This window comes from Furipterus horrens, unplaced genomic scaffold (genome assembly GCF_987537825.1).
Source record: "Furipterus horrens unplaced genomic scaffold, mFurHor1.1.pri manual_scaffold_2, whole genome shotgun sequence".
NCBI lineage: Eukaryota > Metazoa > Chordata > Mammalia > Chiroptera > Furipteridae > Furipterus > Furipterus horrens.
The window spans coordinates 123,613,684-123,631,944 of NW_028327172.1; the positions used below are offsets into that span (position 1 = coordinate 123,613,684).

The 18,261-nt window shown below is 41.0% G+C and overlaps 1 non-coding gene across 1 annotated transcript; it reads left to right on the forward strand.

Annotated features, from left to right (window-relative positions):
- The first annotated feature begins 15,164 nt into the window (after window positions 1–15,164).
- On the forward strand, window positions 15,165–15,270 carry LOC150019408 (U6 spliceosomal RNA). The gene has a single exon (XR_016509387.1). It is a non-coding gene; the product is annotated as a U6 spliceosomal RNA (small nuclear RNA).
- The last annotated feature ends 2,991 nt before the right edge of the window (window positions 15,271–18,261 follow it).

Sequence of the window (18,261 nt, forward strand, 5' to 3'; positions counted from 1 at the left end):
ATGTTTCCCATACCTATAGTTCTTTTTCCACTCTCGTTGCCTATTTAGTTTGCCTTTGTTTCGATTCCCTGGCTTCTGTTGTTGGTTCTTGTGATGCAGTTTTCATTTTAATATTCATAGTTTTGATCCTCCTTTTTCTAAACCAGTCCCTTTAACATCTCATATAATAGTGGTTGGGATCTAATGAACTCCTTCAGTTTTACTTTGTCCTAGAAGCGCTTTCTCTGCCCTTCTATTCTGAATGACAGTTTCGCTGGATAGAGTATTGGTGGCTGTAGGTTTTTGATTTTCATTACTTTGAATATTTCTTGCCAGTCCCTTCTTGCCTGCAGGGTCTCCTTTGAGAAATCAGCTGATAGTCTAATTGGGACCCCTTTGTACATGATTCTTTTCTTCTCTCTTGCTGCTTTTAAGATTCTCTCTTTATCTTTAATTTTTGACAATTTGATTATAATGTGTCTTGGTGTGGTTCTCCCTGGGTCCAGTTTTTCTGGAACTCTCTGTGTTTCCTGGACCTGTAAGTCTATTTCCTTCCCCAAGCTCAGGAAGTTCTGCTTCACTTTTTTTTCACATAACTTTTCAATTTCTAGTTCTTCTTCTTCGCCCTCTGGCAATCCTATTATTTGAATATTTGGTCGTTTATAGCTGTCCCAGAGGTTTCTGATCATCTCCTCACTTTCCTTACTTTTTGTTTCCTCTTTCTGCACTGGCTGACTGTTTGTTCCTTCCCTGTGTTCCGGTTTGTTGATTTGATCTCTGGATTTTATTTCCTTACCACTTGTCTCGTATGTGTTTTCGTTCATTTCAGTGTGAGTAGTTTTCATTCCTTCCCTGTCTTGTTCCAAATCTTTTGTTAATTCTATAAGCCACCTTATAACTATAGCTCTAAACTGAGACTCAGAAAGGTTTTCTATTTGTTCGTCTGTCAGGTTCGCATCTGTTGCCTGGTGAGCTGCGTCACCAGGATTTCAATCATCGTCTGCTTCATTCTGACAGTCTGTGTTTAGCTTTGCTTCCTGGACAGGCTATAGGGGGCAGAGCCCATGCACTCATCACTACCCGGTGACCAGCAGTGATTTGCCACACTGTGGTACTTTGTGTGGGGTGGGGGTCCAGGATGGATTTCTGCCGTTACTCTCCGCTGAGAGACGGGGATCCATCCCCCACCCTCTGGGCCTCACCATCCAAGGCAATGGGGGCGCTGCCTTCCCCAGCTTTGGGGATCACAAGCTACCAGGAGTCGACTGCAGCCGGGATTGCTCCCCTGATGTTTCTCGCAGTCCCGCCGCTATGCCCACTGCTACCACAGACAGGACCACCGTTTTTCGCCCCTCCTACCCGTGCGGACAAGCACCGCTAGTTTATAACTTCATACATTGGGCTTCCATGTAGTTTTATTTTCTGGAATTTCTGGTTATCTTTTGTTTTGAGGTAGTTGTATTCCTTTTTAGTTGTAGAGGGAGACTTAGTGTGTTAGTCTAAGCCTCCATCTTGGCCAGAAGTCCTTCTTTTTCAGAAGAGAAAAAAATAATAAAGAATTCCTCCCACATGGAAGGAAGGAAAAGAAACCATCTCCAAAGGAAAATTGTCATGCTGGAAAGGAAGGATAATAATAGTTTAACTATATGGCTCGGCTCTAAATAATAGATACTTAGCCGTAACACTATAAATTATGAACATAAACCATAAAACTGTTGTACGGTTAGATGGAGAGGTTGAGGGGATGAAAGGGGTGTGTGTGTGTGTGTGTGTGTGTGTGTGTGTGTGTGTGTGTGTGTGTGTGAAAGATGGGGATAGGAGAGGAAGGAGGGTTAAATCCCCATTTTCCATAGTGAGAAACCAACAAATAGTACCTAAAACATAAAGACAAAAATAGCAATGTACCTATTATTTCAAGATATGAAAATAGCCCTGGCTGGTGTGGCTCTGTGGATTGAGCATCAGCCTGTGAGCTAAGTGTCACTGGTTCGATTCCCAGTCAGGGCACATGACTAGGTTGCACATCAGGTCCCCAGTTGAGGGTGCAAGTGAGAGGCAACCACACAATGATGTTTCTCTCCCTCTCTCCTTTCCCTTCTCTCTAAAAATAAAATAAACAAATAAATAAATTATTTAAAAAAAACATATGGAAATATATATCAAGCAAATTAGCTAATAGACTTAAGAGTGGTTGCCTGTAGGAAGGGAAAATTGGGGCCGAAAGGGAAGATGACTAGGTCTTTGCTATTTGTCTTAAAATCCCTTATAGAATTATTTGACTTTAAACTATTTGGGTATATAATTTTCACGCACACACACACACACACACACTTTTTTAAGAGTGAATTAGAGATCAAATGAAGTGAGTATGTGAGAACAACCTTTAAGGTGTTTGGCTTCAAAATAGAGCAGAGAAATGAGACATAGCTGCAAGAAAATAGAATGCTAAGGCAGGATGTTTTGTTTTGTTTTGTTTTTTAAATGGAGAAGCTAGAACAAATTGTATGCCAATGAGAATGATCCAACAAGGTGCAAGAGGGTAACAGAGAGATGGAGGTTCTTGAGGCTTGGAAACCAGAGCACAAGTGAAGATGGACCTTTGAAGGGAGGAAGGTAATTCTTGCAAAACAAAGTAAAAGAAGATGGACACAGATGCTAGCCAATCAGTATAGGTGGTAGGAGTGTTACAGAAACAGGGGAGTCCAAAAATCCCCAGAGTTTGTGTCTGGGGGATAGGGAGAGGGAAGCAGCTTTTAGAGTGCCTCCACATGCCTGAGGCTGGTGGCTAGTGTCGTTTTTATGCAAAATGGCTTTAATGCATCCAAAGCCTCAGGTAGATGGGAGGAGTCTTGAACCAGTGCACGGTATGGAAAAAGCAGACAGAGCCTACGTAAGGTTCTGTGAATGGTCAGAACTGTTTGCAACGCCCACTGCGTCAGAGGACGCAGTCAGGAATATATAAGCAGCTGCGGACATTTTAGCTCTCTCTCTCTCTCGCGCGCGCGCGCGCGCGCTCGCTCTGGCTCTCTCGCCCCCTCCATGTGGCTTGGTGAAGGGGCCTTCTCCATGCGAAATAAAGAAGCTAAGTTCTCCACGTGGCTTGGAGAAGGGGTTCAGCTCTTGCCAGGCGGTTTTGAGGAGAGGAGATCCATGCGGTTTGCAGGAAGGAGGCTGAGAATCCAGGCGGTTCTGCATTGAGAGCTGGAGGGCACCACAGCACAGAAAGGACCTCCCCAATCAGAACTGAATGATTGGCAGCTACTGGTAAAGCTGAACTGTGTTTGGAAAGTAGGGGAACAGTTTCTCTAACTTTTCTAAAACTAGCCTGGTTTGGTAGGGGGGAGGCAAGGATATGTGTTTATAGGTTTTAAAGAATATAAGACTTAACAACAGAAATCCGCAAATAACTAAATCTATATAACTGTCAAGTAAACAATTCTTTTTCTTTTCACTAAACTCTGGTATTGAGTTATAATTTTGGCGGCGGGTAATCGGGCCCCTAACTAAAGAGCCCGGGGGTTTGTTTTCAGTTGGAGCAGCCCAGGGGTTCTGTAACAGGAGGATGAGGGAATTTCCACTGAGGATTTTCATTTTCTCATTTAAGCTTGAGGTAGGCTGATTAGTGAGAGAGGACCAAACTTTCAGAGCTACTGCTCTAAACAACAAATGGGCATTCCTACATATCTAGAACTAAGTAAGCTTAGGCACTGAGATACTTTTCCTTCATTATTTAACTGTATATTATAAAATTCATCAAAAATTAAAAGAGCAAGTTAAATATTTTAAGCTAATCTGGGGAGCTATAAAAAATTAGGAAACCCAGAGCAAAATATATGTAACCCTTCAGGTACACAGGTATGCTCAGTAAGGTGGTAACAGGTAAGTAAATAAGCTTGATAATGTTGTAAGTCGATTACCTTGGTAATATCAGAGCATCTGTGTCAGAAGTTAGCCTGAGATGAACAGAATTTTTAAATGCCACATAAACCAGAGGTAAATAGTCGTTCACCCTCCATACTCCCTGTTGTTAAATCCACACCAGCTGAGAAACTGCTGTGATGACATGGAAGCAGACAGGAATTTCCTTCTGGAAGGAATAACTACAGATTCACAAAAATTTCTTTTCTCTTATTTACTTTAAGTCTCTGGGACTTGTCAATCTGTAGTGAAAACTACCCCTCTGGTTAAAGCGGTACCCTTTCCTCCACATTTTGCATATGTGGAGAAGATATATGAAGTTTTGCAAAGGCATATCTTCTCCACCAAGGGATTTGATTGAATAAAGAATAAAATAAAAGAAATAGGGCCCAAAGAATCCCTGAAACATCATTTACCAGATTCCTTCTGACGCATTTCCTTGTGTTATCATTGTCACTTTTTTCCTTTGAAAAAAATCTCCCAAATAGTGAATTTCATAAAACCAGTTACTAAAAAATTTATATTTTTAAATTACAGATTGTCTATAATTCAAAGATCTTCAGAGTAAGTGGAAATAACTTGTTCAAATTCTAGGTTTTCTACTAATTATATGACCTCAGGTAAACATGTAACTTCTAGGGGTGGGGGTCGATTGGATAAATTTATCTCAAAGGATTCTTTCAATGTTAAAATTATCTAGGTTCTTAATTTAGATGGCATTTATACCTGAAAATGATAACTTAATCAAAACAAAATTATCTTTTAGTGCCTTGCTATATGTAAAACATTGTGTTAATTTTTTTGATGTTAAATGAGTAGTAACTAATGAGAAGCAGCCCAAACACAATGTATAGTCTTTTCCCTAGATTTTTTTCAGCATAATTACGATGAAATTATCTATGTTGCAGTGTATATCAATAGTTCATTCCATTTTATTGATGATTATATTCCATCATACTGTGTCATGATTTTGTTAAATTAACATTTTTTAAGTAGAGCACAGGATGCTGTGTGGGGGTCCCCTGATAGCGGATGAAGAAATTGACCCATAGATGAATGACCTGGGTCAGAAGGGAGAACACCCTTCAGAGGAGAATACTGCTGATCCCTTTCTCAGTAGAGCTGTTATTGAGTTAGCTTCATGCAGAAATGCTTGGTTTGCGAAAGCAGCCCTCCACCCAACCGTAAAGAGAATTATGAAAGAGGAACATATATCAATACATTGTAACAATCAGACTTTCTAGCATCAGATCACATTGCAGAAGATTAGGTTGTACTCTTTGAGTAAGGCATTCTGTTGATAGTTAAACATCCTGCTGATACAGATCTAAAGCTGGATAAAGCAGGACTGTCATCAAAAGATACAACACATTGCTATTCCTTCCCCCTAGCATGTGACCAGTGGTGTGGTATTTGAAGCATGCCACCAGCTGCTTCCCATTTTCATCAAGACTTACAGTCTCATTTTCAGGCCTGGTTTGCGCAGCAGTTACAACTTCCTATACCACACAAAATGGTCTCTTACAATGCTGGATTGTGGTTTGCTGTTCAACAACAGACCACAAGAGAAACTGAAATAGGGGAGGTCAAAGCAGGATGCAGACAGAGAGAGTGACAAGATCTGGAGCACGTACCTTTATAAGAGTCCACAGTGGAGTGCTCTGGGTTTCCCAAGCTAGGGACAGATCAGTCAATTCAAGCTAAAAAGAGCATGGTTTTGACAAACTCCATGGGGTGGTCTTATCTAAAACACATGTAAAGGAAAAGTCTTGGAGCCAGGGGAGACTGTTGACCACAAGGGCTGTTGGGGAAGTCATATTGGGTACTTATATTTGCTTGTGACTCTGCAAGCTATTATCTAGAGCAGCAATTTTCAACCTTTTTCATCTCATGGCACACATAAACTAATGAGAAATTCTGCAGCACACCAAAAAATATATTTTTGCCAACTTAATTAAAAAAATAGTTATAATTTTGATTCATTCACACCGAACAGCTATTGTTGTGTTGGCTGTTGTCATTTTTTTTTTTTTTTTTAATTTGACAATCTAAGAGAAAAGAGGTCGGTGCCCCTTACTAAATAGTCAGATATTGCATGTTTTAAAAGTTCTTGTGGCACACCTATGTGCCTCTTGTGGTACACCTGTGTGCATCTTGTGGCACACTAGTTGAAAATTGCTGACCTAGTGTTTGCAATTGTGTAAGGGGGCTAGTGTTAGTGTAAGGCTCCCACAGGCACTTGGTCAAACAAAACAGACGCCAAAGCAACAACACCATTGAGTAGCTTAGCTAAACTCTTAACATACAGATACACCATAATTTGCTTTTTCATCTGTTGAAGGCTATTTGAGTAATTTCAGTTTGGGGCTACTGAGAATAAACCTGCCATGAACATTTACATACAAGTTTTTGTGTGGACACATGCTTTCCTTTTCCCTGGGGTAAATACCTAGGAGGATAATGGCTGGGCCTTCTGGAAGGCATGTGTTTTAATTTTTGAAAACTGCCAAAATCATTTTCCAAAATGGTTTAGCAATTTTATGTTCCTGCCAGCAGTGTATGAGAATTGTAGTTGTTCCATATCTTTGCTAACACAGTATGGCTGTTTTTTTAAATTTCAGTCATTGCAGCAGCATGCATTGGTACCTCATTAGGGTTTTACTTTGTCCTTCCCAAATTACAATGATGTTAAACATCTTTTTATCTCCTTTGATTGAGTGCCTGATCAGATCTTTTGTCCATTTTCTAATTTGTTTTCTTATTACTGAGTTTTGAAAACTGTCTATATGCTTCATGTCAAACATTTTGTTTTTCATCTCTAGAAGGTCAGTGTGGGTCTTTTAAAAAATATATCTTCTATGCCTCTGTTTAATATAAAATATTTTTTCATATTAAAAATATTTTTGAATATATGTAACATAACAGTTTTAATAGTTTCATTTACTAATTCTGTTATCTATGTTTACATCTCTTTCTATTGATTCATTTTTTTCATTATGGATCACATCTCCCTTTCATCCTCCTCCTCTTTATCAGACCCCTGATATTGTGAATTTTACTTTGTTGAATGCTGCATATTTTTATATTCTTGAGCTTCATTCTGGGTCACAGTTAAGTTACTTGGAAACAGTTTAATCCTTTCAAGGCTTGTCTTTGGCATCATTAGGTGGTGTCAGAGCAGCCTTTAGTTAGTGACTAATTGTGCCTCACCATTTTGAGCACTTTGTCTATTACCAAGGTTTTCCACTCTGGCTAGTGGGAACACAGTCTATTCATTGCTGGTTGTGAGCTGCGGACATTTTCCCTCTGCTCCTTTTGAGTGGTATGTTTCTCTGATCCCCTTCGTTTTCCAGCTGCCTTTTGCCAGATGGACTTTCTGCCATTTCCGGGGTAGTTCTCTCCTCTCAAATTCTCTACTCCATCTTCCAGCCTCCCATCTCCAACTTCATAACCCAGGGGATCACTGGCCCCTGCCTGGGTGTCCCCACCCTGCATTATAGCCTGAAAACTCTCTCCAGATAGTCGTCGTCGGCAGCCGTCCGTCTCGAGAGACGATGGTGTAGCTTCTTAAGAGTCTATCTGCACCGCTGAGAATGGCTGTGCAGTCCAACTCGGGAGTGACACGGTATCTGTCTCCTCCCGTGTTGAATCGACATCTTGTGATGACGCTGGAGTGTCCTCTCCAGTGAAGCTGAAGCTACAGAGCCTGGGCAGGGTGATATGGAGGGTCTGCTGTTGCCCATGCAACAGACCCCCCCTCTCTTCGCAGCTGAAGGGTCCAAGGGAAAGACGAAGTCAATACAGCTTGGCTTCAGGTGCGCCACAGGAGTTGCCGGTGTTGACTACAACGTCAAACCGCCTTAGGGACTCCGGCTCCGGATTTTCTGTCGGGGTTTACTCCCTTAGCCTTTCCCCTGAAGAGGTATGCCGCAAGGCAGCGGAGGTTTTTTGGAGTCAGAGTTTTCCTTCTCTGATGTGCCCTGACTGGAAGATCGAACCAGCGACACTTAGCTCGCAGGCCGACGCTCAATCCACTGAGCCAAACCAGCCAGGGTACTCCAGATAGTAAGCTAAGGCAATTATAAGACTTATCTCATTCATATCCCCATTTCTCAGGGATCACTGTCCTGTACGGCCTGGTGTCCAATGTCTGAAAACCATTGTGTTGGATATTATTTTATTGGGTTTTTGTTAGTTGTTTCAAGTTGGAAAGTACATCTAATCACTGATATCCTTTCTCCTCAGAAGTTGAAGTTGTTTTTTTATGATGTTATTTTTATATAAATAACTTCTTTGCTTTTTTAAAAAAGTTTCACCATTTAAATGAACATCCGTAGACAGTATAATCCAGTTGTAAGAAATTAAAACATATGATATGTCTTTAAAACTATTTTAACCTGCCCTGGCTGGTGTGGTTCGGTGGATTGAGTGCTGGCCTGTGAACCAAAGGGTCACTGGTTTGATTCCCAGTCAGGGCATGTGCCTGAATAGGCCAGGTCCCTGATTAGGGGCACACCAGAGACAACCACACATTGATATTTCTCTCCCTCTCTTCCTCCCTCCCTTCTCTAAATAAATAAATCAAATTAAATATTTTTAAACCCATTTTAACCTGTAAATGTACTCTTCCATCCTTTTACTTTCCTTACAGTGTCACTAAAATGAAGTGGTGTGCTGGCCGAAGTAAATGTGGAACTGAGTGGAGTCTGTAAAATTGAAAGCAAAAGTAACTGCACCTAAGCGTGGCACTCTAATTGATAAAGTCATTCTCCATGAGGGTACAGGTTGACGATTCTGATGCTGTTGTACATGTATAATGGAATCAAACAGTTAAGTAAGTGGATGGTGCAAAGTGGGAGCCAAGTTTCTCAACTGTTACAGTGGGACTCAGGTAAGCAAAGACTGTGAATTGGGAGGAGGCTACAATGATTCATTTGATACTAGATTAAAATTGGTTACAATAGTAAGACCTCATGTTTAGTCTAATATAGACTGAGATGATTACATATAAGAATATAGATGTGTGTGTATACATATGTATATATGATATATGATAGTCACATGTATGTGACTTTGCTCTGCCAGATGAAATGGCTCAAAAGAACCAACACCCCAGTGACAATGAGTACATTTTATGCCCAGATCTTGGTTTCTAATGCCATTTTCAATAAAAGGAACGAGGGTTTCTTGAGAAATCACTTATTCTAGGATTAACAAATCAATATACAAGATAAGCCTAGAACATCTTGGAGTACCAGAAAGTAAAGAAATACAAAAAAAAAAAACAAAAAAAACACAACCCACCACATTCATGTGTGTGTGTCAAAGGAACTCAGGAGACAAATGAAAGAACTCCCAATGGCCAAAGCTGGGAAGATTTGAGCAACAAAGTAAATAAAGTAACATTGGATTATCACAAATACAAAATAAATGTCTGAATCCATATTGATATAAATAAATGATTGAAAAAGTAAGTAGATAAAAACTAGGAAAAATATCCCATCTGCTATAGCAACAAGAAAAATAAAGTACCTAGGAATAAACTTAACCAAGGAGGTAAAAGACCTGTACTCACAAAACTATATAACGCTGAAGAAAGAAATTAAGATGGATACAAATAAATGGAAGCATATACCATGTTCATGAATGGGAAGAATCAACATCATTAAAATGTCCATACTACCCAAATCAATTTATAGATTCAATGCAATCCCTATTAAAATATGGACGGCATATTTCACAGACCTAGAACAAATATTTCAAAAATTTATATGGAACCAAAAAAGACCCTGAATAGCCACAGCAATCTTGAGACAGAAGAACACAGTAGGAGGAATCACAATACCTCATACCAAACCATACTACAAGGCCACGGTAATCAAAACAGTATGGTACTGGCATAAGAACAGACATATAGATCAATGGAACAGAATAGAGTGCCCAGAAATAAACCCAGGTCTATATGGTCAACTAATATTTGACAAAGAGAGAAGGAACATAAAATGGAGTGAAAAGAGCCTCTTCAGCAAATGGTGTTGGGAGAACTGGACAGTGACATGCAAAGAAATGAAACTAAACCATACACCAGAATAAACTCAAGATGGATCAAAGACTTAAATGTAAGCTATGACACCATAAAAGTCCTAGAGGAAAACATAGGCAGGAAAATTTCAGATTTCCACGTAGCAATATTTTCACTGATATATTTCCTAAGGCAAAGGAAATAAAGGAAAGAATAAACAAATGGGACTACATCAAACTAAAGAGTTTCTTCTCAGCAAAAGAAAACCTCAGCCAGATGAAAAGGAAACCAACCATATGGGAAAATATATTTACCAATGATACCTCAGACAAGGGATCAATCTCTGAAATATTTAAAGAACTTATACAACTCAACACCAAAAAGACAGACACCCAATAAAAAATGGGCAAAGGACATGAACAAACACTTCTCCAAAGAGGATATACAGAAGATCCATAGTCATATGAAAAAATGCTCAGCATCACTACTCATCAGAGAGATGCAAATTAAAACCACAATGAGATGCCACTTCACACCAGTCATAATGGCCATCATCAACAAATCAACAAACAATAAGCGCTGGCGAGGATGTGGAGAAACGAGAACCCTACTGCACTGTTGGTGGGGATGCAGACTGGTACAGCCACTATGGAAAACAGTATGGAATTTCCTCAAAAAACTCAAAATGGGACTGCCTTTTGAACCAGCAATTCCATTGCTAGGATTATATCCAAAGAATCCTGAAACACCAATTAAAAAGAACCTATGCACCCCTATGTTCATAGCAGCACTATTTATAATAGCCAAATGCTGGAAACAACCTAAGTACTCATCTGTAGGTGAGGGGATCAAAAAACTGTGGTATATTTACACAATGGAGTACTATGTAGCAGAAAGAAAGAAGAAACTTCTATCATTTGCAACAACATGCATGGAACTAGAGAGAATTATGCTTAGTGAAATAAGCCAGGCAATAAAAGAAAAATACCATGTGATATCACCTAATACAGGAGACTAATGAACAACATAAACAAATGAGCAAAATTGAACCAGAGGGCATAAGCCTATGATCTCATTACCTGAGTGATTGTCTAATACAACAAGGATGCCAGCCTGTTAAACCAAGCACGCCATTGCCCAGGAAAAGCCATGTGGGAAGGCCACCCTCCCTGCTACACCCCCACTCTTATTAGGGATTTCTGGACCTAAGGGTAGGTAGGACAACGACCATGTCCAGCTTGAAGCAGCTAGAGGAGCACGGGACCTTCGCCCATTGTCCTTTATAAGATTATAAAGGGTCTTAAATCTAAGAAGGGAGAATTGTTATTTTTTATTGTTATAAAAATTAATTAATTAATTAATAATATAGGAAACGGTGAAGCCAAGGAACTTATATGCATGACCCATGGACGTGGACTAAGCTAATGGGGGTGAGATTGCTGAGGGGAGGGGGTTACTGGGTGGAGGGCGGCAAATGGGGAAAAAATTGGAACTATTGTAACAATATAATCAATAAAATATACTTTAAAAAAGGAAAGAAAAACTAAGTAAGTGGGGAGAAGAAATGATCTCCCGTGCAGAAGAATTCCAAATAATTGATGTAGATACTTGACTCTCAATGAGAGGGAGCATAAATCTTTACTTTTTGAATATGGACTATTTACACTTCCTTCCAAATAGTATTATAGAAATGGAGAAAAAGAGTAAATTCACAGTGAAGAAACTTGACAAGCACTACCTCAGCCAGGAAATCGTGATCAACAGCAACAATGATACATCTTAATATGCAGTCTCGATGTGACGTGAGGAAAATACATTTTAGTTCTGTGATCTTCCTCAGAAAACCCATAACCCCAGGTGAATCATGAGGAAAACATCAAACAAATCCCAGTAGAAGGATAACCCATAAAATACCTGACAGGGACTCCTCAAAACTGTCAAGGTCATCAAAAAGAAGGTAAGTCTGAGACACTGGCACAGCCAAGGTGAGCCTAGGGAAATATGACAACTAAATGTAATGTGGTGTCCTGGCTGGGACCCTGGGACACAACAAGAAATTAGTTAAAAACTACGAAAATCTGAATAAACTGTGAATTTTAGTTAACAGCAATGTAGCACTATTGGTTCATTAAATGTAAAAATGTCCCATACTGAGGTAAAATGTCACATTAGGGAAAGGTGAGCATGGTGCTTTATGGGACTTCTCTGTACCACCTCAGTGTACCTCTGTACCTGCTCAGTTTTTCTGCAAATATAAAACTGTTCTATTTTTTTAAAAAGAATCCTGACACCTGAAAGCAAACATGTTCCTCTCTTGTGATAAACCCCCAAATGCTCAGCCTACAGTATGGCTGTCCAAACAACAACAGGTGAGCTCTGTTTGCTCTTGGCATCTCAACTTAATTTCTTTTACCTCATGAAAATCGCAGCTGTACCCACTGACTGACTTGGTGTTTGGATGTCAATATTGTATCTCTTCTCACTGACATTCTAGACCTGGCATTTCTTTGGACTTAAACTGAATTCTCTTAGTGCCGTTCTCCACTTCTCAAAACTGTCTCATAGAAATTTAAAAAAAACAAAAAAACTTTCCTAATAAATACTCTGGGGAGTAATTCCATTTTGAGTCCCCCATAGACTTAGACTAGTGGCCCAGTTTCCCACTATTCCTCCTAGTTTCCCACTATTCCCTAGGCCAGCTCTGCTTTTGTATTTGGTCAAATTTGGCGCAACAGTATCTGCTTCACTGCTGTCCATGTGCTCTCTCCTTCTACCTGACACCCTTCTTCTACAATTAACCTTCCGCTTATTTCTTTCTGATAGTCAAGGGGGGGGGGGGGGGAGGAACCATGTCCAGAACTACAACTTTCAGCATATATTTCTGAGATTTTTTAAGGAAAAATTCTTACCTTTAGCCAGTTTCTTCTGCAGATATTGACCAAAGAGTTCCCTACGACAGCTGAAAACACTGACTGAGCAGTTGGTTTGCCAACTTACCCTACCCTGTCCTACCTACTATTGACCTCTTAGTGAAAATTCCCACTGACATTGCACGTTTGTGAAGGAACATGTCATAGTGGCACTTCTTCCCTAACTAGACAAGTGAATAGACTATTTCCTCACTCTGAATACAAGAACATAGGCCCCTCTCCTTGACATCATGTAGTGATTAGACTTCTTTAGATAGTAAGAAAAGAGACATAGATCAGCAACCTCAGTTCTAAAGATGGGGAAAGGAAGGGTAAGAGGAAGTGTTTTCAGCGGCCACACCCCAGGATAATGAAAAATTAGTACCCAGGGCTTCATAGAATGGGAATTCATTGAGTCTCTGCTTCTGCTTCTTGAGCTTCTACCCCTACCAACTAACAGACTGGTTTTCTCACATTCCATGCACCAGTGACATGTTCTAGTTTGACCTGCCTATCACAATCCAATTTAGGCTAGCTCTAGAAGCCCTTGTGCCAGGATATATTTTAAGTTGCTGACCAACCTATGGATAGCTGCCTTTGGGTCAAGTGCCCATCAGGAGTCTAGGCACCTGTGACCAGGAAGTGGGGTCATGTAATCTAAAGTACAGTGATTAATTCATTAGGAAACACCTAGGTGGGGGTTTTAGGTCAAAAGGAAACCAAATTGCATACTCCTCTCTTACAGATAGACCTGTTTTTCCCCAAATTCCTTCCATCGGAAACATCAATTTTTAAAATATCAATGGATGTTTTATGAAAAAATGATCCTGTGATAAATTTCATTCAATCAATATTTACAAAAGAAGTGCCAGGCATGTTTCTATGCATTTAAATGTTTGGGAAATGCAGGGTCAAGCACAGTAAATAGATTTTTACACTGCAAAATTCTTACTGGTTTTAGCTCAAGAGAAAGGCTATAATTTTCACTGTCTCCCAAATATATTAAACCAGTGCTCATTTTCTGAAAAATTTTTAAGCCTCAGATTACACAAAATATATCCTGAGAAACACTGGCTTTTACAATTTAGGATCCAGGCAGTGAAGTTATCAATCAAGAGACACTTACACTGTAGCAGCGAGTCTCCACAGGCATATCCTCTGCCCTAATGAACCACCCCTCCTGGTATTCACACCTCTGTGTAGTCCTCTCCACACTAAATCCAGGCCGACACTGTGACTTACTTTAGCCAACAGAGAGTGGCAGAAGGGACTGTGTGTCAGTTCCAGGCTTAAGACTGACAAGAAGTCTGGTTATCTTGCCAAAATAAGTATGTGGAGAGGCCACGTGGAGACAGAGAGGCTCTGATACTGCATGGAAAAGACTAAGGACTCCAACTTACAGGGAGAACCAAAGCCTCAAATATCTGATCCCAGTAACACTGTTTCAGCCAGACCCTGTTACTGGCACTGTTGGCAGCAAAATGGCACCAGTTGTTACTAGCAAGGTTGGACCTCTGTTGTTGAGTTTGGCAAAAAATAATGCAGAGTCAAGAACTCAAATTGTAATAGGCAGTTAGACAGACAGGAGCAGAGCAAAAATGATAGGCCAGGTACAGAAGGTCACCAGAACAAAAAGCCCCAAGTGCCCAGCAAGGGGCAAAACTGGGGAAACAAAGACCTCGCCCCCAGGGTAACATTTCCTCCCCTAGCATATGGCTGGCTGGTCATGTGGTTTGGACTCCCTGACCTTTCACATTGTTGGTCATGCAGTTTAGACCCCCTGGCTTTTCCTCCCTGAAGATAATATCGAGGCCTCAGTTGTGTTTCAGCTCCAGGCCCAGAAAAGCAGCAGAAACAGGTGAGTGATACCAGGACCAGCAAACATAACTAATGACCCCTAACTACAACCCTGAAAGAGCATACCTGGAAGGCTGATGAATATTCTGTTGAGATCATCCCCTGAGACCTCCTCTAAGATTCCCTCCTGCAAAAGAGAAATAAAACTGCCAGGATGAAGGACCCAGTTTGTGCTCTCCCTCCTGGGAGCATGCCCCTACCTTTCCCTTCCTCTTCGTTTCCCCACAGGCATGCATTTCCTAAACTCTAAGGGATGCCATGAGAGGTCTCAGGCCCATTTCTCTGACTTCCCAGTGAGCCAAAGCAGCCCAGCCTAGGCTCTCCTGTTGCTTCTTCTATGCTAAGCCCTTCCTTGTTTCACTGTCCCCAGCTTTAATAAGCATCTCATCTGAGTGTGCTTTTGCTGCAGCCAGTAAATTATTGTTTACTTTACTGTACTGGTCTCTTGACTGAAATCTTCCTTCAAGAAGACAAGAACTGTGCTCGCTTTGGCAGCACATATACTACAATTGGAATGATACAGAGAAGATTAGCATGGCCCTGGGCAAGGATGATATGCAAATTCATGAAGCATTCCATATTTTTAATAGAAGGGCAGAGAAAGTGCTTCCAGAACAAAGTAAAACTGAAGGAGTTCATCAGATCCAAACCACTGTTATATGAAATGTTAAAGAGACTTGTTTAGGAGAAAGAGGATCAAAACTATGGACATTAAAATGAAAACTGTATCAGAACAACCAACAACAGAAGATAAGGAACAGAAACAAATGCAAACTAAGTAGGTAACAATAGTGGGAAAAGAATTATAGGTATAGGGAACATTTTGGGGGGAGATCAACAGAGAGGGGGAAGGGAGGACAGGGAGGGAGATGGTACAGGAATTAAGAAGCATAGTAGGAGGGAGTGGAGTAGACAGGAATATGCTGAGAAGAACTATATGCACAACAAATGGGCATGGACTAAGTGGGGAACAACTTGAGGAAGAGAGAGTCACTGGGTGGAGGGGAACAAAGGGAAAAGAAATTGGGACAACTGTAACAGCATAATCAATAAAACATATTAAAATAAAATAAAAGGCTTCCAGCCAAGATGGAGGCATAGACAGACACCCCGTGTCTCCTTCCACAACTAAGAAGGAATACAAGTACCTCAAAACTAGAAACAACCAGAAGTTTGAGAGAATCAAACTATATGGAAATCCAGCAAACAAAGATATAAAGAAGAAATACTCATCCAGACTGGTAGGAGGGGTGGAGCCGAGGCAGAGAGGATGTGGTGTGGTGGCGGCAGCAGCAGTGGCAGGGGCAGGCTGGCAGAAAGCGCAGTCACGTTTTAAAAAGTCAGGAGTCACACCTGGGAAGCATTCCCAGCTCCTCACTGGACCTTGGAGCTCATGGTCCCACCACTGGAGAAAATCAAGCTCATTGCTTCTGACTGTGCAGACCAGTGGGGGATGGGATGGAGGCAGAAACTGCTGGTCTCTCAGCAGAATCTGCTTATTTAAAGGGCCCCCACAGTCCTAAAACATCTGCAGACCCACCCACTCTGGGAACGACGACCAGGGCAGCAGCTAGAGGGGCGCCAGTCTGGTGTGGATGTGGAAGAGGTGCCTGTAAAGGGGGCAAGTGCTGGGAAAGCCGCATTGTTCCCTCTCGGACCCCTCCCCCACATACTGTGCCACAATGTGGTGAAATGGGTCACCCTGTACTGACGAATCCCTAAGGCTCTGCCCCTTACAACATAACAGGAGCGACAGCTCTACCTGGGACGTGGAGGCAAACAAACAAAGGAGCCTGTCAGAATGAGAAGACAGAGAAGTATGGCCCAAAAGGGAGAATGGATCAAGATTCCAGTTCGAGAACTAAGCGACGAGGAGATAGCCAACCTAACAGATGAGGAGACAGACAACATAACAGATGCAGAATTCAAAACACTGGTGATAAAGATGCTCACAGGCTTGACAGATATGCTTGAGTACGGCAAACGCATAAGGAAAGAAGTGAAGGCTATGCTAAATGAAATAAAGGAAAATCCACACAAAACCAATGGTGCAGGGAAGAAAACCAGGGTTCAAATCAATGATTTGCAAAATAAAGAAGAAAAAAACAGTCAACCAGTGCAGAATAAGGAAGCAAAAATTGAAAAAAAATGAGGAAAACTTCCAAAAGTTTGCAAAGAAGTTGGACGTACAAGTCCAGGAAGCACGGAGGGTCCCAGGCGAGCTGGACCCAGAGGGGATCACACCAGGACGCATCATGATTGAGATGCCAAAGGTGAAAGATAAAGAGAGAATTTGGGGGGCAGCAACAGAGAGTTCAGAGAGTTGCCTACAGGGGGATGACTATAGGACTATCAGCTGATTTCTCAGAGGACATTTTGCAGGGAGGAAGGGACTGGCAAGCAGTATTCAATGTGATGAAAGGCAACCTGCAACCAGGATTACTCTATCCAGCAAGGCTATCATTTGGAATGGAAGGGCAGATGAAGTGCTTCCCAGACAAGGTAAAGCTAAAGGAGTTCATCATCACCAAGCCATTATTATATGAAATGTCAAAGGGACTTACTTAAGAAAAAGAAGATCAAAACTATGAACACTAAAATGACAACAAACTCACAACTATCAACAACTGAATCTAAAAAATGAGAACAAAATCCAACTAAGCAAACCAGAATAGGAACAGAATCCCGTAGGTATGGGGATCATTTGGAGGGTTATCAGCTGGGAGGGGCAAGGGGTGAAATGGGGAAATGGTGCAGGGATTAAGAAGCATAATTGGTTGGTAAAAAATAGAGGGAAGTTAAGAATAATATAGGAAAGGGTGAGGCCAAAGAACTTATATGCACAACCCATTGACATAAACTAAGGGGGGTGGTATTGCTGGAGGAAAGGTGGGTACTGGGCAGAGGGGAGCAAAGGGGAAAAAAATTGAACCACTGTAACAACATAATCAATAAAATATACTTTAAAAAAAAAGAAGACAAGAACTGAGTAACAAAATTATAAAAGGAAGTTTGTTTAGAAAGTTACAGAGATAGTAAAAGTGAGCCATAGAAGAAATTGGCTAAGGAATCAAGTTACAGAGTCAAAAGGAGGGCTCTTGAAACTTAGGTAAGAGAAGGGCAAAGGTAACGCACCTGGAGTAAGGAGAGGGAGCACACACTGGGTCCTCCATTTTGAGGATTTTAAAGACTGGGAGTTTAGGGGATGTCTTAGGGGAAGATCTCAATAGAATATTCATCAGTTTTATGCTGATGTGTCAAAATGAGATTTATCCCCCCGATTTCATTCATTCAAGGGTGTCGTTGGCACAAATGTCACTAATTGGATTTCTGCTGTCTACCTCCCTGAGTAGGATGATTTAGGCTATTTGCTATCTGGGTGGGAAGAAGTGTAAACCATTTACTCTTAAGTGCCCTTGGTTAGGGAAGATAGGACCTTATGATTTACTAGATGGCTGTAAACTACTTAGATGTTTATCTGCCTCATTTCCCTATTCCACTTGTCCTGGCTACTAGCCTGTCTCAACCCTATTATTCAATCCATCCTAGCTGAAGTAGCAAATGTGAGTGAAGAAC